The 25,446-nt window shown below is 47.3% G+C and overlaps 1 long non-coding RNA gene across 1 annotated transcript; it reads left to right on the top strand.

Annotated features, from left to right (window-relative positions):
- The first annotated feature begins 2,237 nt into the window (after nt 1–2,237).
- On the top strand, nt 2,238–5,756 carry LOC144326353 (uncharacterized). Its single transcript, XR_013391484.1, has 2 exons — nt 2,238–3,270; nt 5,117–5,756. It is a non-coding gene; the product is annotated as an uncharacterized LOC144326353 (long non-coding RNA).
- The last annotated feature ends 19,690 nt before the right edge of the window (nt 5,757–25,446 follow it).

Below are 25,446 nucleotides of genomic sequence, written 5' to 3'. Positions count from 1 at the left end.
CTCCTGTGCTCTGCCACGCCTCTCCCTTGAGGAGACTTTGCACCCGTCACCTGGTGACGTATTCCCTTTTCTTTGAAAAACTCCTTCAGAGCAGACCCAGTAAACTGTGACCCTCGGTCGCTCCTGAACCCTTGCACCCTGGTGGAGAACCTTAGTTCCACCTCCGCAACCCAATCCTGGATCAGTTGCGCCGCCTCCCCCTGTGATTTGAGAGAGAAACACCAGCCAACCTGGCTGTGGTCATCTGTCAGCGACAGCACATACCTGGCTCCACCCAGACTCTCACACCTCATGGGTCCTGACAGATCTGTGTGAACAAGCTCAAAGGCTTCTTTGGCTACCCTCCCATACCCGGGAAAACCATGTACCTTTGCACCTTTGCATGCCCTGCACCCTAGGGACCTCCCACATTTCCGGAGTTTACACCCTTTTGTGCACCTGGGCAACTTCTGCACATCTTCCACACTGGCATGAGACATTCTCTTGTGCCATACATGAAAACATGAATCATGACTGGGAACCTTAGCACACTGCGCCTGTGCTTTTCCAGCATTCCCACCACCCTCCAGAGGTGACTCCAGAACAAAGAGATTGTCCTTGCCCTCCACGTTGACAAGCAGCTTCCCCCCTCTGGAAATGGAACAGGTGTTATTTTCAAAACAAAATTTGTACCCCTGCTTCAAAAGAGCTTGTACAGATAATAGACAACAATTCAGTCCCGGCACAACGTAGACCTCTAGCTCCTCCTGTAAAGGAGAAAAAAACATGTTAGCCACATCAGAAACTGATTTTCGTGTTCCGTCTGCGAACATAACAGTCATTCCAGTTGAAACAGCCCTGCAGTTCCGCATTTCGCCAGCAGGCTTGCTTATCAGGTGACGACTGACAGTAGTATCCAAAACCCAGCGCGTCACCGTGTCCTGGCTGGAGTTGTTCTTCACAGTTGCCATAGAAGCAGTGATAAGAAAACAACCCTCCCCAGTGTGTGAGCCACGTCCTTCCCTTGCGTTCCCACGCTGGCCTCCTCTCCGAGACTGATTCCCATGGGAACTCAGCTGGTTGACCTTGGCAAACTTGGCAACATCCTGCCTTGCCTCTCTGCTCCGGTGGGGGCAATCTCGACGCAAGTGTCCCGTTGAATTACAAACGTAGCAACGGCGATCAGTGGAAAAATACTGCCCGGGGCTCCTTCCAGCTGGCCTGGCCCTCCTTCTTCCGGAAAAGCACTCCTTGCCAGCTCCGCCCCCTCTGAACCGCCACTCCATTCCAGCACGTACAGTGGAAGACCTTTTAACCATGCCTTTGGAATTCTTCGCCCCCCCGACCTGCTCAACAGCGCTCCTTGAGGCCAAAACATCAGGAACAGGGGCTCCAGCCATCTTTAGGCTGCTCATTCCTTCTCGCGGGCTCTGGCCTCCTGCTGAAGTTTCACACAAACGTCTCAGCACATCCCCAGGCAGCCCTTGCTGTGTTTACGCCCTTGCTCAACTTCTTAGAGTGAGCTTTCCAGACGGAACGTCCTCCAAGACCTGGCTGCCTGCCATTGTCTTCCGTTCTCCCAAGGGGCCCCAAGCTGTACTCACAGATCACAAGCTCATCCGGCACCCATCCGTGGAGAAACGATTCCTTGCTGCCCTCAGCTCTCAGCTCTGCAGCACAGGCAAACCTTTGCGTCTTTCAGCCAGCTGCTCTCTTAGCTCCGCAGCTATTCCTTGCCTCTTAGCAACAGGCAAAAATCTCCGCCTCCTGCCGCAGCTTCTCTGCTCCAAACCGCAGACTTCAAAGCTTCCCGGCAGCCTCAAGTGACAGTTTTACGATCGGTAATTAGGCTACCCATAACCTGTAGAATTGATTGATTAGCGTGACCTGCTAATTGATTTACGATCCACAATTAGCTCTTTACTGTCGTCCGGCGCACTTCCCTCAGCTGCGCGATCTCAGCTCCGTCCTCGTCCAGTCACGCCTCAGCAGAGTGAACACAGCGGTGAAAACTGTCACTTAGCTTCACTTAGCTTCCGACAAACACACAAAGCCCGGTTTGTCTATTTACAGTCCTTTATTCCGACATTTCCCAGAAAACCCCTGGGCTCACCGCAGCCATGACAAACTGTGTCCTTCCCTCTCAAAAGACCAGAGAGGAACAGAGAAAACTCCTCCCAGCTTCGAAAGCTGACGTCAGAATGTTGAGGCATCATGGGAACAACTTAACCTGTTAAGTTCCAAACCCCATATTGCAACCCCCAGGCCTTTGCCCAATTCTTTTCCGCTTCTGAAACATTCTATCTACAATGCAGGCCAGGGGTCGCAGGGTCCTCGGCGACAATGGTAGGCACTCAGGATTGCATTCCAGACACACTACCTAGCAATCAGGAGCTCCCAGGTACATCAGCTTCCTGTTTAAGTGTTGCACACCCTGGCAGCAGCACGGGTAGTCGCCCTCACACGCACTCTTAGTCTTCGCGCTCACAAAAGGCTCAGGGGAAATCAACAGGCCCCGTCTCCCAATAGCGGTGAGTCCGGAACACAGGGAGGGTCTCAAATCCTGGCTAAGCCATGCAACCCTCAGGCTTTAGCTCAGTTTTTTCTCAGCATTTGAAAGTTTCTATCAACAGTTCAGGCCAATGGTCGCGGGGGCCTCTACAACAGTAGCTAGCACCCAGGATTACATTCTAGACACCCTCCCCAGCAACCAGGAGCGCCCCAGCACTTCAGCATCTTGTTTCAATGCTGCGCAACCTGGCAACAGCACACATAACTGCCCCCTCACACATTCACAGTCTACGCGTTCCAAAAAGTCCATGCTCGGTTCCGGGGGTGGCAAGACTCCTTCTGGCCAGAATAATCGTTCTGCTTCACAGCTGGTTGCAGATGTTCCTAGTATATTACAGGAGCCGCGAACTCAATCTACACCCACGGTGGACGCATCAGGATCATCTTATGATGAGGAGGTACAGGTACAACAGGAAACGCCAGCGGCTGTCGCCTCAATCCTGGTTACCAGTGATGGGCAAGGGGGAAAGAGGAAGGCTAGGAAGAAACATTCATCAAAGAAGAGTAAGTAAAGTAAGCCTTCTGATACCGAGGACAATTCAGAAATGCTTCCTTGCTGCTCACCACCCGCTGGGACCTGAGGGACCAGAATTACTGGATGGAACACGTGGGTCCCTACGTGGAGAAGAAACCGCATGAACACTCTAAGTTCGGAAAGGTTGAGTCAAGACGCAGAAGGCAGTGCTGGGAGTTTACAGGGGGTTTATATGAGGCCAAACTGTAAGTACCTTCAAAAATGTGAGAAGTGCCTGGGTAACCACCCAGCTACGTCATGTTTCAAATGAAAACAGCCCTTTCGGGGCGGCAGGGGGGCACTTCCATTAGGGAACAAGGGGGGCCCCCGGACCCTCCCAGGGTGCGGCTGGAAACCGATATTAATGCGAACATTGGTCTGGCCTTCTCACCAGTTAAGCTGCACCCTCTAAAATCCCTTCTTGACTTATACCCAAACAAACAAGCAGCAAGGTACCTTTGGGAAGGGTTTTACCCTTGGTTTTAGAATCCCTATTTCATTCCCACCTAACTCAGGGGACCCCCCGAATCAAACATCAGTTAAGGAAAGGCCGGATATTAAAAAAAAAAAAAAAGTAATCCTAGCTGGGAGGGTAGCGGTGTTGGAAAAATGCCCCCCCCCCCCCCCCTGGGAAGGGTGCCAACTTCCCAAGACACCAGGGCTTCTCTCCGGTGGTCACTCTCTGACTGGAATCCACCCTCAGTCCAGAGAGACCGGTGATAAGCGACCGCTGCCTCCTGAGAGGAGCACACTCGCCTCCTTCTGGCATCTCATCACAGAAGAAAGAGACAGTCCGTAGTCTACTCACTACTTTATTAAGACTGTACAGGCATGACTGCTCTCCTGAGCAGCATAACACAAGAGTCTCCGACTCTACTCATGCTTCGACTCAGAAGCGAAAGTAACTCTAAGTAACTCTCCGGTTACATGAGAACTGGCTGAGACTTCCTGTCTCACGCTCAGAGACATCACATGATGTCAACACAGTAGCTGCTCCTCGCAGTTGGTGAGATACTAAAATCCCAACAAGCGGGACCCTTCAAGGAACCTCCTATCCCATTACCTAAATAATAATAATAATAATAATAATAATAATAATAATAATAATAATAATAGATTTGAGGGGGCATATTTCATAGATAAAGCCATGCCCACGGGGTGCTCGGTAGCATGTGCTGCCTTTGAGTCCTTTAGCGCATTTTTGGACTGGGCCCTTCATTTTTAAACTGGATCTTAGGGGGTGGCCCACTACCTCAGTGACTTTATTCTGGTGGCAAGTAATAGGCCAGATTGCGCTGTTCTTTAGAGACTTTCACCTCCCTGGCTGAGGATCTTGGTGTACCTCTGGCCGTGGACAAAACAGAGGGCCCAGTCACAACCATGACTTATTTGGGCATAGAATTGGACACAATCGCACAGACACCCCGCTTACCCAAGGAAAAGTTAACTGCACTTAAGTAATTAATCTTACAGCTTCTTCCCCTCAGGAAGGTCATCCTTAGACAGATTCAATTGCTACTGGGTCACCTCAACTTCGCTTGCCGAGTGGTATCCCCCGGCCGCCCCCTTTTGTGGGCATTGGGCAAAGTTGTCAGCAGGATTGCAGGCTCCTCAACACAGAGTGCGCCTTTCTAAAGCGGTAAAGTCTGACCTGGAGGTGTAGTTTAAGGTTTTGGACAAATACAATGGCATTTCCTTATGGCAGGATAACCTGACATTTTGTGCAGACTTTCAGGTACAGTCTGACACGGGGCCCTCTGCCTGGCAGGGAAAGCCCATTACGCTTGACCTCGCCTTCCTATAATTTTTTTTCCCCTTATCGTAGCTGCGGTGCACTTGTGGGCCAAGGAGCTTAGGAATCACTGGATATGTTTTTGGGCAGACAACCAAGCGGTCGTCTATGTCCTGTCAAAACAATCATCGCGCTCCCCTAAGGTGGGAAACCTGCTTCGGTCCTTAGTCCTTTTGTGCCGAGAACTAAACACCTATTTCTCCACTAAGTTTCTACCTGGGATTAACAATGACATTGCAGATGCTCTATCTTGTTTTCAGATGGATCGCTTTCGCTCGTTAGCACCAGAAGTGCAGCATTCGCCACAGCCATTCCCGGAGCACCTTTGGAGCCTTGGGAACGAGACATCATGAAGGGAGTATTGGTGTCGGTAGCCCCTTCCACGCTTAGATCGTATAAAAAGGCCTGGTCTGATTTTGTGGAGTTTCAAAATAAGATAAAGAATGTTAGGCCAGAAAACCCCTCTAAAAAGGGCGAGGTGCTGCAATACCTCGTACATTCAAGGCAGTTGGGCTGGGCAGCAAAGACTCTTAACAATCAGTCTCCTGCAATTTCCTTTTTCTTCAAGGCTGTATATTCAATAGACCAGTGTGCGAATGTCATTAAGAAAAGAAAAGAAAAGAAAAGAAAAGAAAAGAAAAGAAAAGAAAAAATAATAAAACCAAACGTCGTGCGAAAGGCACTGGATGTAGAGTTTGGTGGTTATAGGGTTAACCTCCTTTGTGTTCTGCCCTGGGGGGAGGAGCGTCCATCCGATGCTGCACTGTACGTCACAGGTTCTTTGTTCTCTGTGTTTAGTTTCACTTCTCTCCGAGAGCGAAAGGAGAAAGCCACGATGGAACTAAGCTCTGATGGAATGTAAATTGCTTCTGCTTGTAAATAAAGCTTCTTAGAATAGAAGACTCTTGTCTCTGGACTATATCATTCCCTATTCTACTTCATGACAGCAATGCCGCTGCATCTCTGCTGTTCCTGCCTTAGGTGGAGTTTCCCCCAGAAGATTGCACTGAGAGCAAAGCAGTGTTTTGTACGCAGGGGAAACGCACTGGACAGGGAGACGTCCGGGTTAGCGCCATCGGCAATGGCGGAGTTCCTCTGACTGGGAGGAACCCGCTCCGCAAAAATCGGGTCTTGCCGCCGCGGCAAAGGCGGAAATCCCTCAAAAATCCCAGGCGGGTGAAGCCTGGGAACGTGGGATTCGGCTGACACCAGGAGCGCCTCCCCTACTCGCAGGGAACCCCTTTTTCGGGGCTCTGAAACGACGTGGGGTGAGCAGCGCGGTGTTTTGAATCGACTGCTACTTTTGTGGAGTGAAGCCGCATAGCCGTTGCCGGAGAGCGCTGACTTTTTCCTGTGGACAATTGGACTCTAAAACAAGTACCCGTGAGTAGAAACGGAAAAATTGGATTAAGAAACATGTTAATTTGGCACCGAAGCGGGAAGGTTCAAAACAGAAAGTCCGCCTTCCGCTTTTTGTAAATAGACTGAAGCAAAAACCTTGTAAGCGAATAGCCTGGAAAGTCGCTTACAAAGGTCGAAATTTCCTTCATTTTACAATCACTAAAACCCCCTTGGAAGCAGGAGAAAAGGGGGGGGGGGGAATTTTGACTTTCAAGCCTGCAGGAGGGAGTAAAGAAAGATAAGTTTCCACCGTCTCAAACCTGTCAGAGACAGAAATTGTCGGAGACGTTCATTGACTGTGAATGGAGCATTTTGACAGATAGCTTAAAAAAGAGAGAGAGAGAGAGAGAGAGAGAGAGAGAGAGAGAAACAATCTGATTCCAATGTTGCCTTTTGCATTTTAAAGATACAAAGTATTTGAAAAACGTAAGTAATCTTTTTTTTGTTGGACTCGCTTTAAAAAGATGGATACAAATAAAAATTGTCTCCTCTAGAGGGAGCTTGTTAAATTGTTTCTGCAGTTTGCCTGGAGACTCTACAGCTGCAAGATTAAGATCGTGGGATCAGTCTTTTGACCTTGAATAATAGTGTGTCGGGAGGAAGCTTTGGTGCTTGCTCTCTGTAAGACAAATGTTTTGTTGGAGCAGTTGCATGAGAAGGTGGATTTGATGAACAAAAAACTGGATTTGATGACGGCTGTAGGGCAAGAACTAACTCAGGAACCTGTTTTAACTGGGCAAGTACAAGTGCAGAAGACAATGGACGAGGTTGTGGTTGCACCTCAAGCAATACAAATGGAGAGATCTGAGGCCCTGCAGGAGCATAAGCCGTTGGTTTTGAAGATTGAATTTGGAATGGGCCAGGAGAAGTCTGGAGATGAGGAGACTTTTAATTTTAATTTCGGAGGGACTTTGAAACATGTTGTTAAATATTTTTTGGATTATTCTGACGACTGCGGGGAGTGGGACTCTGGGGAATGGGCTGGTCGGATGAAGGGAGATAACTTTGGTTTGGAATCCCCCAGAGACCTACTCTCCAATGAGAAAGGAAAGAAATCAGGAAAGAGACCAACAAAAGACAAGGGAAAGTGCAAATATAAACAAGATGAAGAAGATCTGCAGAAGGGACATGGAAGAGACTTAAGAGCCTCGGACATAAGATTACCAGGTTGATGAACTAGATGGAATGGACAGTAAGGACTGACATAACCCGAGACCAGAAAGAAGAGACGTTGGATGAAGATTGGAAGAAAGTTTATAAAGAAAATTTGTTATATTGGGAATTAGTGTAAATTAATGAATATTGGGGAAAATGTTGGAATGAAACTATCTGGCTTTAGTAGAAACGATATAAGGAGTTATGTATAAATAAGTTTTAAGTTTTAAGCTTTAAGGTATTTTTCGGTAAGATAAGGTTAAATAAATTGAGGCAAATTGAATAACAGAATTTGGTGAAAGATGGAAAGGATCTGTTAAGTAATAGGTTAGACGGTTAAGATAAATTGTTTAATAAAAAGTTAGAAAGTGTCCCCCTAGTGGAATAGTAAAACTTTGCAGTTACTGGGGGTATTTTTCCATCTTTGGACTTGTGGATTCCCATGGAACTGACCTTGAGACTGACCTTGACACATAGACAGTGGTGGGATGAGTGGGAAGACAAGATCAGCCAAAGCCAAAACACAACAAACTACTATAACTTCACAGTTGCGCAGATCATCTGTTCCTACTGTTTCTGTGGCACGGGAGGAAGAAGTACAGCAAACAAGGCCGGAAGGAATGGCTACAGGAGGTGACTTCACTTCAGTACTAGACAAAATCTTGGAAAAATTGGATGGTGTGAGCAAACAGGTGACTGAACAATCATCTAAAATTGACCAAAATACAGTCAGCGTAAATAATTTGACTCAACAAGTCAATTTAAATGCACAAGCTATTGGGAAATTGTTTGAAGCCACCTCAGAAAACCGCAGAGTAGCTGAGGAGGCCAAACAGAAAGTAGAGGCCGTGCAAGAGGAAATCAAACCTATGCGCAAACAGATTGGCGAACACCAGGCATTCCTGTCTATGGTAGAACTTAAAAATAAGGAGAACAACTTGAGATTGAGGTCAGTTCCAGAACTTGAAAAAGGAGATTTAATTGAATATTTGACAAAAGAATTTGTAGAATTTTGGTCTTTGGAAGAAGATAAAGACTTTAAAATTATAAGTGCATTCAGGTTAGGAAAAGGAGGGAGGAAGGGCAAGTTTAGAGACTGCCTGATCTCCCTCAGAACGAAGGAGGAAAGAGACAAGATACTGAGTGCACATTTTCAAAAGACCCTTGAAATTCAGGATCTCAAAGTGGAAATCTACAAGGATATCCCTAAACACCTATTGGATCTTAGATCTGACTACAGAGACTTGGCGACACTATTGAGAAGCAACGGAATTGCTTTTAGATGGGAGTTCCCCCAGGGACTTTCTTTTACGTTTAGGGGGAAGAAAGTCAAAATCAAAACAGCTGAAGATAAGGGAAAATTTCTGAGTGACTTTGGAGAAGACCTTCAGAAAGGGATTGAAGGAGAACCAGGAGCCTTAGGAGCTGGACCATTAAGTTCCGCACTTACACCTTTGGGTTCAAACGAGCCTGAGAAAGTGGTTTCACCACCAGAAGGACAATAGTAATATATCAACATGTCTCTGCAACTATTAAGCTGGAATATTAATGGATTTAACTCCCCGGAAAAAAGGAGGATTTTTCATTTAATGAAAAAGGAACAATTAGATTTAATTTGTCTACAAGAAACGCATGTGATTAGGCTTCATAGGAAAGTTTTAATCAATAAGAGACTGGGACAAGAATTTATTTCATCTGATAAAGTGAAGAAGAGAGGAGTTGTTATTTATGCAAAGGAAAGCCTATCACCAAAATTTCTGTTTAAAGATGAGCAAGGAAGAATTTTGGCAATTGAAATTCAACTGCAAGGAGAGAAATTTTTGATTTTGGGAATTTATGCACCAAATGAGGGGAAGTCGGAATTTTACAAGAAGTTGCATGAGATACTGTTGGATTACATGGACTATAATAACATCATCATGATGGGTGACATGAATGGGGTGGTATCTACGAACATGGATAAAGCTCAAAGTCAAAGCATAACAAAAGAAGGCAGGCTGCCGAAAGCCTTTTTTGAACTGACAGACAACATGGATCTGATTGACATTTGGAGAACTAAAAACCCCCTAGGGAGCGAAGGGACATTCTTCTCTGAAGCCAAAATGACGTGGACAAGGATTGACCAAATATGGATAACTAGAGGACTGGCACCTAAGACTAGAAAAGTGGAAATCTGCCCAAAAACTTGCTCTGACCATAATGCAGTAAAGATGGAAATGAGACTAACTTCAACTGGTTCCTTCAGATGGAAGATGAATGACACCTTATTAAGAGATCAAGATATTGTCAAGAAGGCCCCAAAAAACCTGCAGGATTACTTTGAAGTAAATTTGAAAAGTACAGTGGAAAAAAGAATAATCTGGGACGCAAGCAAAGCGGTCATGAGGGGGTTTCTGATACAACAGAATGCAATAAAAAAGAGAATTCAAAATGAGAAAAAAGACAGAATCTTGGCAAAAATAAAAGAAGGAGAGGTAAAATTAAGATCGAAACCAAAGTCACAGGAGATTTTGAGAGAAATTAAGTTATATCAGGTACAATATATGAAACTGATAAATCAGGAAGTCGAATGGAAGATTAGACAAATGAGACAAAGGACTTTTGAATCGGCTAATAAATGTGGAAAACTGCTAGCATGGCAGTTGAAAAAAAGACAGAAGTTGAACACGGTTACCAACCTTGAGATTGAGGGAAGAAACATTCAGAATCCTGTGGAGATCAGAAAATGCTTCCAGAGATATTTCAAACAACTTTATACTCAGGGGCCGCAGAAAGAGACTGATATAGATAAATTCCTAAGAACTAATGGATTACAAAAACTATCTCAAGAAAACAAGACAATACTGAATCATAAGATAACGGAACAGGATATTGAAGGTGCTATCCAGAACATGCAATTGGGCAAGTCTCCAGGGCCGGACGGGTTAACCTCCAAGTACTATAAGACTCTCAAAGACTATTTAATTCAACCATTAAAGGAGGTGTGCAACGAGATAATGGAGGGAAAGAAGGCACCGGAGTCGTGGAAAGAAGCATTCATCACACTTATTCCAAAATCGGAATCTGAAAAGACACAACTCAAGAACTACCGTCCTATCTCCCTTTTAAATGTGGATTACAAATTTTTTGCAGACATTTTAGCTAACAGACTAAAAAGAGTGTTAAATGAAGTGATACATAAAGACCAGGCTGGCTTTCTCCCAGGCAGACATCTGTCAGATAATGTAAGGAACATTATTGACATTTTGGAGTTATTGCAAACAAATATTAATACAAGAGCAGTTTTGATCTTTATTGATGCGGAGAAGGCCTTTGACAATATCTCTTGGAGCTTCATGAAGAAAAACAAGGGAATGGGAGTGGGACGGGGGTTTGAAAATGGCATAGATGCTATTTATTCAGAACAAAAAGCAAAATTGATAGTCAATAATGTGGTGTCAGAAGAGTTTAAAATTGAAAAAGGAACACGACAGGGCTGCCCTATCTCTCCATTGTTATTTATTTCGGTCCTGGAGGTGCTCTTGAACATGATTAGGAGGGACCAGTTGATTAAGGGAATTCAGGTCGGAGCCAAACAATACAAACTTAAGGCCTTTGCAGATGACCTGGTTTTGACATTACAGGAGCCAGAATCTAGTACGAAAAGAGTTTTAGAACTGATACAAGAATTTGGTCAGGTGGCAGGTTTTAAATTGAATAGGCAAAAAACTAAGGTTTTGGAGAAAAATTTGACAACAATGGAAAAAGAAAGGTTTCAGAAGGAGACAAATTTAAATGTGGTGAAGAAAGTTAAGTACCTAGGGATAAATATGACGGCCAAAAATCTGAATCTATTTAAAGATAATTATGAAAAATGTTGGTCAGAGATTAAAAAAGATTTAGAAATTTGGTCCAAATTGAAGCTTTCCTTGTTGGGTCGAATTGCTGCTATAAAGATGAATGTATTGCCAAAAATGTTGTTTTTGTTTCAAACTTTGCAGATTGTGGACAGGATGGATTGTTTCAAGGGGTGGCAGAGAGATATCTCTAAGTTTGTCTGGCAGGGCAAAAAGCCCAGAATAAAATTTAAAATATTGACTGATGCTAAAGAAAGAGGTTGTATTATGAATCAGCAGCATTTTGCTGGTTAAAGGACTGGCTACTCCTTGAGAACACTGACATCCTGGATTTGGAAGGGTTTAACAATGCATTTGGGTGGCATGCATATCTGTGGTATGACAAGGTCAAAGCTCATAAGGTATTTAAGAACCATGTCAGGAAAGCAGTGTTTAATGTCTGGACAAGATATAAGGATTTATTAGAAAATAAGACCCCAAGGTGGTTGTCACCAATGGAAGCTAAGGCTCAGAAAAGACTCAATATGGAGGCCAAGTGGCCAAAATATTGGGAGATACTAGAAAAAGATGGAGACACATGGAGATTGCAGAGTTTTGAGAAACTAAAAGATAAAGTGCGAGATTGGTTACACTATTGTCAAATTAGAGAGGTTTTTAATATGGATAAGGAAACAGGTTTCCAGGTGGAAAAATCGAAATTAGAAACAGAATTGTTAGAACCTAAAACTAAGGTACTTTCAAGAATGTATAACTTGCTGTTAAAATGGAATACTCAGGATGAAACGGTCAAATCAGCTATGATAAAATGGGCGCAAGACATTGGCTATAATATCATGTTTGCTGACTGGGAACGGTTATGGACCACTGGTGTGAAATTCACGGCATGTAATGTCCTAAAGATGTTGCAAATATTTACAAAGATGTTGGGACGCAGGTGGCGCTGTGGGTTAAAGCCTCAGCACCTAGGACTTGCTGATCAAAAGGTCGGCGGTTCGAATCCCTGCGGCGGGGTGCGCTCCTGTCGTTCGGTCCCAGCGCCTGCCAACCTAGCAGTTCGAAAGCACCCCCGGGTGCAAGTAGATAAATAGGGACCGCTTACCAGCGGGAAGGTAAACGGTGTTTCCGTGTGCGGCTCTGGCTCGCCAGAGCAGCTATGTCACGCTGGCCACGTGACCCGGAAGTGTCTGCGGACAGCACCGGCTCCCGGCCTATAGAGTGAGATGAGCGCACAACCCTAGAGTCTGGCAAGACTGGCCCGTACGGGCAGGGGTACCTTTACCTTTAATGTCCTAAAAGAAAACATTATGAAAATGATATACAGGTGGTACATGACCCCAGTCAAGCTTGCAAAGATATATCATTCGCCAGATAACAAGTGTTGGAAATGTAAAGAGACTGAGGGAACATTCTTTCACCTTTGGTGGACGTGCCCAAGGGTCAAGGCTTTCTGGGAAATGATCTATAATGAATTGAAAAAGGTATTTAAATATACCTTCCCTAAGAAACCAGAGGCCTTCCTTTTGGGCATTGTTGGCCAAATGGTGCCAAAGAAGGACAGAACCTTGTTTATGTACGCGACAACAGCAGCAAGAATACTCATTGCAAAACACTGGAAGACACAAGATTTGCCCACTTTGGAAGAATGGCAGATGCAAGTGATAGACTACATGGAACTGGCAGAAATGACTGGCAGAATCCGAGACCTGGGAGAAGAGACAGTGGAAGAGGATTGGAAGAAATTTAAAGACTATTTACAAAGATGTTGCAAAATGACTGAATGTTAAAATGATGCAGGAGATAAAGATAATATGGCATTAGTGATAAAGCTGAAAGGAATATGAAAAAGTATTCTATAAGAAATAAGGGTGAAAAAAGTTAGAATAACATTATGTCAGAACTAAACGAAATGATACGAAGGGAAAAACTGGTGACATAATAGTTGAAATGTATAATATACAATAAGATTCAAAAGAGGGTAAGATATTGCTGAATATGATTTTCTAAAAGAGAACACAGAAAAGGGAGATGTGAGGAAGTCAGGAAAGAGGGTTATGAAGGTAACAAGCTAGAAACAGGATTTTTATGTTTTTCTTTTCTTTTTTTTATGTATCTTTATGTATTTTCTTTTGTATTTTCTATGTATGTGAAATTTGTTTAATTGTTTAAAAATTTCAATAAATATCTTTAAAAAAAGATGGAAAGAATTTGCTGAAACAACTAATTAAGCTAGAATACAAAAAGGGAGGTGTGAGGAGGTCAATGAAACAAGCAAATGAAAGGTAAAGATAGGCAAAAAGGGATTTTTTCTTTTTTGTTGTTGTGATGATGCATTGGTTTTTTATGTATTTTTCCTTTTTTTTCCTTTTTATGTATTGTGGTGTTGTTTTTTCGTGCTTTTTCTCTTTTTTTTTTTTTGTAATCTTGAAAACATTAATAAATATTATTTTAAAAAAGAAAAAGAAAGGAGAAAGCCACGATGGAACTAAGCTCTGATGGAATGTAAATTGCTTCTGCTTGTAAATAAAGCTTCCTAGAATAGAAGACTCTTGTCTCTGGACTATATCATTCACTATTCTACTTCATGACAGCAACGCCGCTGCATCTCTGCTGTTCCTGCCTTAGGTGGAGTTTTCCCCAGAAGATTGCACTGAGAGCAAAGCAGTGTTTTGTACGCAGGGGAAACGCACTGGACAGGCAGAAGTTCTACACTGGAAGGTTGGCGCAGACTACAGCCTCCCAGCAATGATGGTAGGAGACCTATAACTTATGACATCCTTTGTCAAATTCATAAGGAATTATGAAATATTTGTTGGTCCAAATATGAAGTGCGTTTATTTTCGGCCGCTTATTCCATCGCCTTCATTGGCCCTCGCACATTGATGAAGTAGTATGCGAGGGCCAGCTGGATTCCGCTGTGCAAGGAATCCTTTTAAAGGATTAGGCCTTATCTTGCTCTGATTTAGTTCTGCATGTCTGTAGCTCAAAAACTGACCAACAGGGAAAAGGGGCCCTTATTCGGCTTCAGGCAACACACAATAAGGGGCCATGCCCAGTAAAATACACTAGGCGTTTCTTGTATTTGAGACCAAACATTGCTGGCCCATTTCTCATACATGCAGATGGCTCCCACTTGGCAAGACATCAGTTTACACGTGTTATGCTTAAGGCCATAGCTGCTTGTGGGCTCCCCCCGGCGGAATTCTCCGCTCTCTCATTTCATATTGGCGCTGCCACTACTGCGGTGCATTTTGGTCTTCCGGCAGAAAGGATAAAGGACTTGGGTCGATGGAAGTCAGATGCATTTAAGGGATACATTCGCAAGACCTTATGACTTGTCACTTCATACCTAACTAGGGCTTGTCGCATTCTTTTCTTGCAGGAGATGTGGCTGTGCGCATTTGGATTATAGGCCACAATATTGTCCACTGGGCTAGTAGCCGTGCCATCAACTGCGGCCTTGGGTGCAGTTTGGGTCTACCACAAAATGTTGAAGTCTCAGGGATTGCATGGAGGAGGATGCACTGGGCTGAATTTATGCCGGCAGTGAGAGCCAGAGCTGTTGTGGAAGGCCCTCCAAAAGCCCTGGTCATTCACCTGGGAGAAAATGATTTGGCCTATCGAAAAGGCGTGAACTTGATGGGAGCATTTACAGTGACTTTGATGAATTGATTGCCTCATTTCCTAACGTTGCCATACTTTGGTCATCGCTGCAGGAGAGGCGAGTTTGGAGGGACTGTCGTTGCGCTATTGCAAGAAACAAGGCCAGAAAGATTCTGGAACGTTCTGTGGCGCATAGAGTGGCAGCACTTGAGGGGGGGGGGGCGGGTTATTGACCACCCCAAGATCCAGTTCAGCAAAGTGGCCCTCTACCAAGAGGATGGCGTGCATTTTTCCGATGCGGGAAACGATGTTTGGCTGGACGACATATTTTCTGGGATTAGAGATTGGTTGCAGGTTTGAGGGTATTGGCGGTGAGCTTTGCTCGAGTGGCGGTTAGGCATTGGTAGGGGTATTGTTATGTAGATGTGTTGGGGGGGGGAGCGCCATCACCTCCCCCAAATATTGAAGTGTAGTCCGGTAAAGGATTCCGGGGGGCGTGGCCTCGTCCGAAGCCTATGGAGGCCAGGGCCTAAAGCGCGCCCCCAAGCAGTGACCCTGGGGGAGTCCCTAGTTGATGTGCATCAGCAGGGCTCCCCCTGCTGGTGTTAACCCTTCCCAGTCTTCAAGCAAACAGGCTGAAGCCGGATAGTCGGATAGGACCAATGCCTAAGTCAATACCGCTCTTTACCTGTAACCAATAAAATTGTGGCCAAATTTAGCCCATTAACCTAAATAATGGTGTCACGTGTCTTTATTTCTACTGGTGGGAGGCAGGAACTCGCCACGCAACCTGATTCAGCTTTTGGTAATCAATACATGGACGTAGGCATAAATGCGGCTGAAAGGAATCTCTACTCCTGGCTGCAAGTCAAAAGGACAATCAGAAGTCCGATGGGGTGGCAAAGTCTCAGCCCCCTTTTTCTCAAATACGTCCGCCAAATCCCAGAAGGGCTCTGACATCCCGGATCAGGCCGACATCCGGTGACCCTGCCCCGTTTAGGGCTGTCCCCTGAAAAGTGGAAGAACTGAGGGCCAGCTGGTGGGGCTTCACAGGAGGCAACACAGGGGGTTGGGCACAGACATTGTGGCAGAAAGACGATGAGAAACACAATGTCCACTGTGCCCAGGAAATGGCGGGGTCATGTCGGACCAGCCAGAGACTTCCAAGGACCACAGGGAAATGTGGTGTCTGGACCAGTTTGAATGTTAACAGTTCCTGGTGCCGGGGTGTCACTAACATGGCCAGTGGACAGGTCTCACAGGTAATGGGTCCTGATGCGAGGGGGGTCCCGTCCAGACCCACCACTGAAACTGGCAAGGCTTTCAACACTGATGGTACCTGGTACTTCTCGGCGAAACTGATGTCCATGAAAACGCCAGAGGCCCCAGGGTCATTCATTGCCTCCAGGGCCAGCATGCCCCCCCTGGGGAAGAAGAATACAGATAGGGAGCAGGAAATGGGGTGTGCAGTGTTTGGGCCCCCGGCTGATCCCCTCCTAGCACAGCCAGGGCTTGGTGTTTCCCAACGCGAGCCTCTTCGCTGGACACTGCTGTGAAATGGCCCCCCTCTCCGTAATACAAGCACAGTCCCAGGGCCCACCTCCAACTCTTCTCTTGGCTAGAGAGAGTGCAGCGGGCCGCACCTGCTTGCATGGGCTTCTCTTCCAACCCCGCTGGACCCCGGGGACTCCCTTGATCAGCTCTCACAATCTGTCTCGGACAAGCGGGTGTCAATGTTAATACACAATGTGATAAAGGCCGTCAGGGCTGCTGGGGGGTCACCCGCACCAGTTCTTTCTTAAGGGAGGGGGGGTTGAAGTCCCTGATGGAAGTGGAACCGACAGGCAGCTTCATTCCACAGGGTGCCCACAGCCCACCGAGGGAACTCTGAGGTGTACTTGGTAACCGGGTGAGCCCCCTGCCGGAGGTTCTGCAGGGCCATCATCCGTCTGGGCACAATTCGGCTCCCCAAACATGCCCTCCAGGGCAGCAATGAAGTCATCCAAATCCCCCAGCTTGGGGTCGTCGGCCTCAAGGTATGGAGTGACCCAAGAAAGTGCCGGGCCCGCGAGTAGGTTGACCATAAAGCACACCTGGCTCCGTGGGGTGGGAAAGTCTGCTGTACAGGTGGCGAAAATCAGCTGACACTGCCTTACAAAGCCTCAAAGGGCCCCATGCTCCCCCCTGAACCTCTCTGGCGATGGGACGGGGGAGCACGTCGGGCTGGGACCGCAAGTCGGGCTGGAGCTGCTCAAAGTGCTTAAATCTCCCCCTGGAGTATAACTATGTTAGAGGGGTTTTTTTTCACTGGTGGCAGATGACAGAAGACTGACACCATGAGACCAGTGTAAAACCAAATTAAATAAGGACTTTATTTCAAAACAACAAACAGTAAAGCTTGTGGGTGCTTTTCTGCAGGCAGGGTTCAAACTGTAGCTTTTCTCCTTTTGTAGCCATGGCCAGCTGTAACCAATTAGCCCAGAGCTCACAAAAACTGTTCTTAAAGGTACAAACATGTTTCTGTGCAGAATGTCTCCCAACAAGCTACCTGCGTGTCGAGGTTCTGCAGCACAGTGGTGAGATCTATAGGCCGGGCTCCGTCCATCTTGCACCCTGGCTGGGACGTAGGTTGGCCACAGCAAACTGTCATGGTCTGGGTTACAGGCAAAGTCCTGCCAGAGGACCTTGGGACCTGGGGCTAGACGGTGGGGTGGGAGCAGGAACGAGAGTCCAGAAGCCAGGAGTCAGGAAACCAGGAGTCAAGAAGCCAAGGGTCCAAGGATCAGGAAGCAAGGAGTCAAGAAGCCAAATGCAACAAGGCAGGAAGCTTGTTGTTGTGGCAAAGAGCCAAAGGGAAATGCTGACTTTATATCCTCTCTTGCCACCAGATGCTGTGAATTACCAATCAGCCTCACCTGTGCGGCCATGCCTTGCCTCTTGAGAACAAATTTAGGAAAGTCTCAGTCCTGCAAAGCCCTACCGGTCACAGGGCCTGACTCCTGCACGCACTCCTGACACCGTGTATCATTTTATTGTGTAAAACACTTCTGCAATGATATGGTCATGTAATGGCTTGGCTCTCCCACAGAAGCGAGACACCGGTAGTAATTATCTCAGGTTTATTGCTCAAACACATAAATCACTCCGGAACGAAGCTGACAAGTCAAAGCTATTTTGTTTTCTATACACGTAATATGGTGAATGATGCTTTTTTGACCACTGTATGCAATATGACCTTTCTGAATCAGCATGAAGGTCCTGTGTGAGTGTCTGGAGGCGGTTGGAGGATGGATGGCAGCTAACAGACTGAGTTTGAATCCTGACAAGAAATACTGTATTTGGAGGACAGGGGGCGGGCAGGTGTGGAGGACTTCCTAGTCCTGAATGGGGTAACTGTGCCCCTGAAGGACCAGGTGTGCAGCCTGGGAGTCATTTTGGACTTACAGATGTCCATGGAGGCGCAAGTTAATTCTGTGTCCAGGGTGAGAGATAGGTCATGGCAGCTAGACACACTGTGGTGTGTCTAATGGGGGGGGGTTCCCCCACCCTGCACACACCATCCCTACATCTCCCCTTCTTTGTTTATTTCTGCATAGTCCTCTCGCCATACGTGAAGACGGGCATACTCCAAATTGGGGAGCAGGGCGCGGGGAGCAGGGTGATGAAGACGGGCATAATCTGATGTAGAGAGGGTCATGATGTGGGGATTAGAGCGAAGTTGTAAAAATGAGTGAATACATTGTATATTGGGGTTTGCAATAGCAGGCATAGCATGTGACAAATCAGCACGGAGTTTGCAATAAGTTGAGTAAGTATGGCAGCAAATAGTGAGTCTGGTGTTTCTGGTTGCTGAGCTTGAGCAAGCTGGCATTGTCCAGCTGCGACGAGGGCTTTGATGTCACCGCAGGTGACTGGACGTGACTCCTTCCTGGTCTGCGCTCAGCAACACTTGGTTTCCTTTGGGTGGTTGAGTTGCGGCACCTCCTTGAGAGTCAGGTGGAAGTTTGGAATTGGCTTCGTCAGGTTCTGGTGCCATGCCATGCCATGCTTGACAGCTGGTTGGATTGCCAGCTTCACACACCGAGCTGGAACCCACAATGGACCTGTAGGGGAAGAAATAGCAGCATAACCCCGCCTCCAGGTGATGAGTGGCGCAGGCACATGCCACTGCATGTCTGGCAGCTGTTGATAAAACACCTGTGGGTGCTTGAGGTCCTTGGATTTGCAGAAATGCCTGTCTGCTGGTGCATACTGTTCTGAATTAAAGGTGAGATAGTTAAGTGAAAACAACAAGGTATTCAATTTACACTGGACTTCGCCCAGGGTCCTGAACCTTTCCCCATTTCTTATTTGTTTTTCCAAGAAAGCCTTCAGCGTGTGATTGGCACCTTCCACTATGGCCTGACCCGTGGAATTACAGGGAATACCATGCGTTAAAGAAATATCCCACTGCTGGCAGAATTGAAGAAACAGAATGGAGCAATAAGGAGGAGCATTGTTGTTGTTTAGTCGTTTAGTCGTGTCCGACTCTTCGTGACTCCATGGACCAGAGCACGCCAGGCACCTCTGTCCTCCACTGCCTCCCGCAGTCTGGTCAAACTCATGTTTGTAGCTTCGAGAACACTGTCCAACCATCTCGTCCTCTGTCGTCCCCTTCTCCTTGTGCCCTCAATCTTTCCCAACATCAGGGTCTTTTCCAGGGAGTCTTATCTTCTCATGAGGTGGCCAAAGTACTGGAGCCTCAGCTTCACGATCTGTCCTTCCAGTGAGCACTCAGGGCTGATTTCCTTAAGAATGGATAGGTTTGATCTTCTTGCAGTCCATGGGACTCTCAAGAGTCTCCTCCAGCACCATAATTCAAAAGCATCAATTCTTCTGTGATCAGCCTTCTTTATGGTCCAGCTCTCACTTCCATACATCACCACTGGGAAAACCATAACTTTAACTATACAGGCCTTTGTTGGCAAGGTGATGTCTCTGCTTTTTAAGATGCTGTCTAGGTTTGCCATCACCTTTCTCCCAAGGAGCAGGTGTCTTTTAATTTCGTGACTGCTGTCACCATCTGCAGTGATCATGGAGCCCAAGAAGGTAAAATCTCTCACTGCCTCCATTTCTTCCCCTTCTATTTGCCAGGAGGTGATGGGCCCAGTGGCCATGATGTTCGGTTTTTTTATGTTGAGCTTCAGACCATATTTTGCACTCTCCTCTTTCACCCTCATTAAAAGGTTCTTTAATTCCTCCTCACTTTCTGCCATCAAGGTTGTGTCATCTGCATATCTGAGGTTGTTGGGATTCATCCAAGGAGGAGCATTATCAGTCTTTAAAGCCTTGGGCCTTCCCATGACAGCTATACAGTAAATCATATGCTGTATTACTTTCGCAGCAGTTTCTCCATGCTGCACCGTTGCCCAGATAAAGCCAGAAGACGTATCTATGGTAACATGCACTGATGAATAGGGTTGGAAATGCGTCACACTTGTCACATCCATTTGCCATAAATGGTTCGCTTCTGTGCCTCGTGGGTTAACAGCATGAGGAAATGACTGTGGCATGCTGGAACTATGTGGGCAGGCTCTAACAAGAGCTTGGGCTTGTGTCAGAGGCAGAGGCAGATGAAACTGTTTTGCAAGCACTTTTGCAGATTGATGAAACAAAGCTTGACTCTGTCGGATCAGAGAACAAAGAGTTCACAGCTAACCCACGCAAAGCGTTTCCTGCCATAAGGGGCCCAGGCAAGGCAGAATGATTGCAGATGTGAGTTACGAAGAAAGGAACTGAGCACTGGCTGATTAAAAATTGCAAAGAGAGAAACAGCCCCAGCAGATTTTCGTCCACTTGATGGGTTATTATAGCCGTGGACAACTGATCAATAAGCTGATAAACATAATGTGTATCCACTATTAAGTTAAAAGGAACAGCTGGAAAGAGCTGGAAAGCTAATATTACTGCAGTAGTTTCTGCTCTTTGAGCTGAGCTCTGTGGCAGGGTGTATTTCACACTCCAGCCTGTACTTTCAGGAAGATGGTATGTCACCACTCTTCGAGTGGGCGAGCCATCACTAAAGAGAGTTATGGCATCGGGGGTGGGAGCTGACTGACACATCTTGCGAACCAGGAGAGGAATACGCTGGCTGACGACCAGGCAAGAATCGTTGGGTAAGTTAAAATGTAACTCTCCTACAGACTCTGAAAGTGCTGTTTGCCAAGCAACAGACGTTTGCATTAAGGTTACCAAGTCCTCCTTGCTAAGGGGCAAAGGAATGCTTACTAAATCAGAACCAGTGAGCTGCAGGGCTCGAGACCTCCCTTTCCTAACGATGTCTGCCATGGCTTTGATGTAAGGATATATATTCTTTGGGTGGTGTAGCAGCCAGGTAGAGACATTCTATAATGTAGACAGCCTTTTGTGATTTTGGGACATATAAAGCTGCTGTTGGTGTATGTGGGGTTTGCAAGACCGCTAACCTTAAGGGTCTAACAGATTCTGGGTGATCCACAAACTGCTGTGCTAGCGAGGCATTTAGTTCAGCCAGACACATGCGAAGTTCATCAGTTATGGAAATGATTTCTGAAGGGGCTTTTGCTCCTTTTAGCAACTCATACAGAGGCTGTTATTGTGCTGTGGGTAGTTTGTAATAGGGGTGAATCCAATTTATGTGTCTAAAATCTGGTGTAAGCCTACCAAAGTTAATGGCTGAGGAAACTCAAGCTGAGGGCAGACAGGAGCAGCATAGGTGGCTAGAAGCTTATGGCCTAGATATAAATAAGGCATACTGTCCCAACGACCAACCTGATTCCCCTGGGCATCTGGTGCCCACGTTACAGGACATACAGCAGTGAGGTCAGCAAGCTCCTCTGCAGTTAAGTGAGGAGATGCCTTTCTCTCTTTAACCATTTGCTGGACAGCAGAGAGGGTTTCTTTTCCTGTCCTTTCTGACTCAGAGGGTCCTGGGGACTTAAAGGGATTATTACTGGAAATGTTTGGATGGTATAAAGGATGTGGTTGAAGAGGAACCACAGGGGCCTCAAGGGCTGGCTGAGGTGGTGCCACTCTTGGCAAGCCTGGTGGTGCGGATGGAGGATTTATAAGCAAAGCCTGATTCAAGGGATTGCTCAAGAGCAAGCAGGCAACTGCCTCCCTGCTCGGCTGTGAAGCCTTTCTTTTGATGCCAAAATAAACTTTATCTGTCCAGAGCGCCACTTTCCCATGGCTGGCTCATTCACTGGCAGAAACGGTGAGTGGGCGGTCCTTAAACCTTCCCTAGCAAAGGAGTTTCTTGACGCCCAGTCTGCGCCTCCCCTCTCGGCACGAAAGCTTACTGCGCAAGAAGGGCGTGGGTAACAGAGGACCTCTCTCCTCCCCGCTTTGCCCAGGCAAGGTGTCCTGGCACCGCCTCGCCTCCTCTGAGCCCTGAAGTTCCTCTCCACTGGAGGTGTGGTTACTCTCCTCTGCTGAGGAGGAGCTGCTTCCCACGATCTTTGGGGGCTCTCTGTAATCCATCCGGCTTTTCCCCCCTCCCCCCTGAGCCAATGGCAGTTCCCTGACATCCACCCCCTCCTCAAGACCCCCCTCCCCACTGGTGAGGTCTTTTAATGTCTCCTCCTCTATATCGTCGGCCGGCGATGTAGGAAAACCCCGGAAAGAACCGTCATCCTCCTCCGTGGATTCAAAAGCTGCTTCCCATCCTCTTGGGTCCCTTCCAGCTGGTTGAACCTCCCAGTCTGATTCTTCTCCCTCGGACACCTCCCCTCCCTCCTCTTCTGAGGTCGGGAAACCTACAAAGTCCCCTTCGTCGTCCGTGGGTCCGAACTCCTCCTCCCAGAACCTAGCTATTGGCTTGGGCTTATGTGGGAACAAACCATGAAATTCTTCCACCAGATAACCCTCTGTGGTGGATTCTGCGGGAACCCTTGTGTTTTCGGATCTGGGTTCTCCCTCCCAGGCCACCAAGTACTCTACCTGGTGCCCTCTTCACCTCGAATCGAGTATTTCCGTCGCTTCATTACAGTGTTCCCTCTCCTCTGCCTGTGGATGGGTAGTCACCCCTTCCTCCCTCCCTGGGAAGCTCTGCCCCTCCCTGTGATGCGAAAGCAGGGACCTATGGAACACCGGATGTATCCTCATGCTGTCCGGCAATTTCAGTTTGAAGGCCACTGGGTTAACCTGCTGTATTACCTCAAAGGGCCCCAGCCGTCTAGGCTGCAACTTTTTGCAACCTCCCTTTAGGGGCAAACCCTGGGACGACAACCACACCCTGTCTCCCACCCGTATGACCTCCCCTGGCCTGCGGTGCCTGTCTGCCTGCCTTTTGTAGACTTCTTTAGACCTTTCCAAGTTTAGCCGGAGTTGTTGGTGTAAAGCCTCCATTTCTTCTGCAAATTGCTCCGCTGCTGGCACACTCCATTCCTCCTCCCCATGCCCTGGGAAGGCCCTGGGGTGACACCCGTAATTGGCCATAAAGGGGCTCATTCCCGTGGACACGTGTTCAGCGTTGTTGTACGCAAATTCAGCCAGCGCCAATTTCTCTAACCAATCGTTCTGCCTCTCACTGACATAACAGCGTAGGTACTGCTGTAGTATTCCATTTGCCCTTTCGGCCTGACAGTTGTTTTCTGGGTGCCTCGCCGTCAAGAAGCTCACCTCTACCTGCAGCAAGCTCATGAGTTTCCGCCACAACTGCGAGGTAAATTGTCTTCCTCTATCGAAGACCACCCTCAATGGCATCCCATGCAGCCTAAAAATGTGGTCCACAAACAGCCTGGCTGTCTCCTCTGCTGACACCGCATGAGAGCAGGCCACAAAATGGCACATTTTGGTCAGTAGATCGACCACCACCATTACTGCCATTTCCCCCCTTGACTTGCGCAGATCTGTCATAAAATCAATGGACACCACCTCCCAAGGCCTCTCGGGTGTTGGTAAAGGTTCCAGTAACCCCGCTGGTGCGGTTCTTCCCCTTTGGCCCTCTGGCACCTGTCGCACCCCCGGATATATTCTCGTACATCCTCCCTTACCTTGGGCCACCAGAACTGTCTGGTGACTAGTAGCATGGTCTTATGCTGCCCAAAATGCCCGGCTGTTGGGTTGTCATGGAGCTGCCTAAGTATCTTGGCCCTCAATGTCTCTCCTGGCACATACAGTGCCCCTTTGTAGTACAGGAGCCCTCTTTTTTCCTCAAAACCCCCATTTCCCCCCTTTCCATCTCTAAGCTCCCTGATTTTAGTCTGAGCAAACTCATCGTCTCTAGTCAGCCCAGCCAGTTTTGCTCCCCTACCAGTGCTCCCCCACACGACCAGCAGTCCTCTGGGAACACGTGCCTGGCCACAGGAGGTCCTTCCCCTTCCCTGTACTCAGGTTTCCTGGAAAGTGCGTCCGCCCTCACATTCCCCCCCCCCCAGGTATGTATTGTATCTCGAAGAGATACTGTGAGAACATCTGGGACCATCTGACCTGTCTCTGGTTAAGCACGCGCGCTGTCCGCCAGTATTCCAGGTTCTTGTGGTTTGGACCTGGATCCGGTGCCGCGCCCCAATCAAAAAGTGTCTCCACTGCCGAAAGGCCGCATAAATGGCCAGCAATTCTTTGTCATAAACAGTGTAATTTTGCTCTGACTTGCTCAGTTTCCTGGAGAAAAACGGACAAGGTCTCCAGTCCTCCTCTGACCCTTGTTGCAACAGTACTGCTCTTATGGCCCGGTCTGAAGCGTCCATCTCCACTCTCAGTGGCTTCCCCGGATCCACGTGCAGGAGCTGCTCCTCCGAGGCAAACGCCTTCCTTAACCTTTCAAAGGACCGCTGCGCTTCCTCGGTCCACGCAAGGAGGGTGTGAGTAACGGAGGACCTCTCTCCTCCCTGCTTTGCCCAGGCAAGGTGTCCGGGCACCGCCTCGCCTCCTCTGAGCTCCTCTCCACTGGAGGCATGGTTACTCTCCTCCGCTGAGGAGGAGCTGCTTCCCACGATCTTTGGGGGCTCTCTGTAATCCATCCGGCTTTTCCCCTCTCCTCCTTGAGCCGATGGGGGGGTTAACAAGCGAAAGCAAAGCCTTAGTTTCCAGATTATTTCGGATAGAGGAACCCAGTTCACCTCACAATTCTGGAAGAAGCTCATGCAACTTCTCAAAGTGGAGTTGTGCTGTCAGGGTCTGGCTTCCTCTCAGCTTAATTAGGCAGCAAGCAAATGTTCTGGTATTTTCAAACAGTTTATTATTTACAGCAATTAGTTCTCCAAGCAGTCTCCAAGGCTGCTTTCTCATTACGAAGTTTAAGTGTCTGAGTTCTGCCCCCTGTGCCAACAGGAAACCCTCCAAAAGCTCCCCCCTTTCCTTCCCCTCTTTACCTTACGTCTTTAATACTTGTTAAGTGACGCGCACACGCAGACTCACATGGATATGCATTCTCTTTTCCCGAGTGCTCCCCCTCCCTCTCTGTCGCAAGCTGATACTCATTATCAGCGTCTATGCTTTCCGCCAACTCTGGTTCATTGCCCTGAGAAACTGTCTCTTCTCCTCTGACATGAGAAGCCAATGGGGGGGGGTGTGTGAGGGGGCTGAAGACGAGCAGCTGGGAGTGAAAGCTGTCCTTCTCACTGCCGCTCTGAAAA

The sequence above is a fragment of the Podarcis muralis genome, chromosome W (genome assembly GCF_964188315.1).
Source record: "Podarcis muralis chromosome W, rPodMur119.hap1.1, whole genome shotgun sequence".
NCBI lineage: Eukaryota > Metazoa > Chordata > Lepidosauria > Squamata > Lacertidae > Podarcis > Podarcis muralis.
The sequence above is the reverse complement of the archived record's forward strand: the minus strand, read 5'-3'. Positions and strand labels throughout refer to the sequence as shown.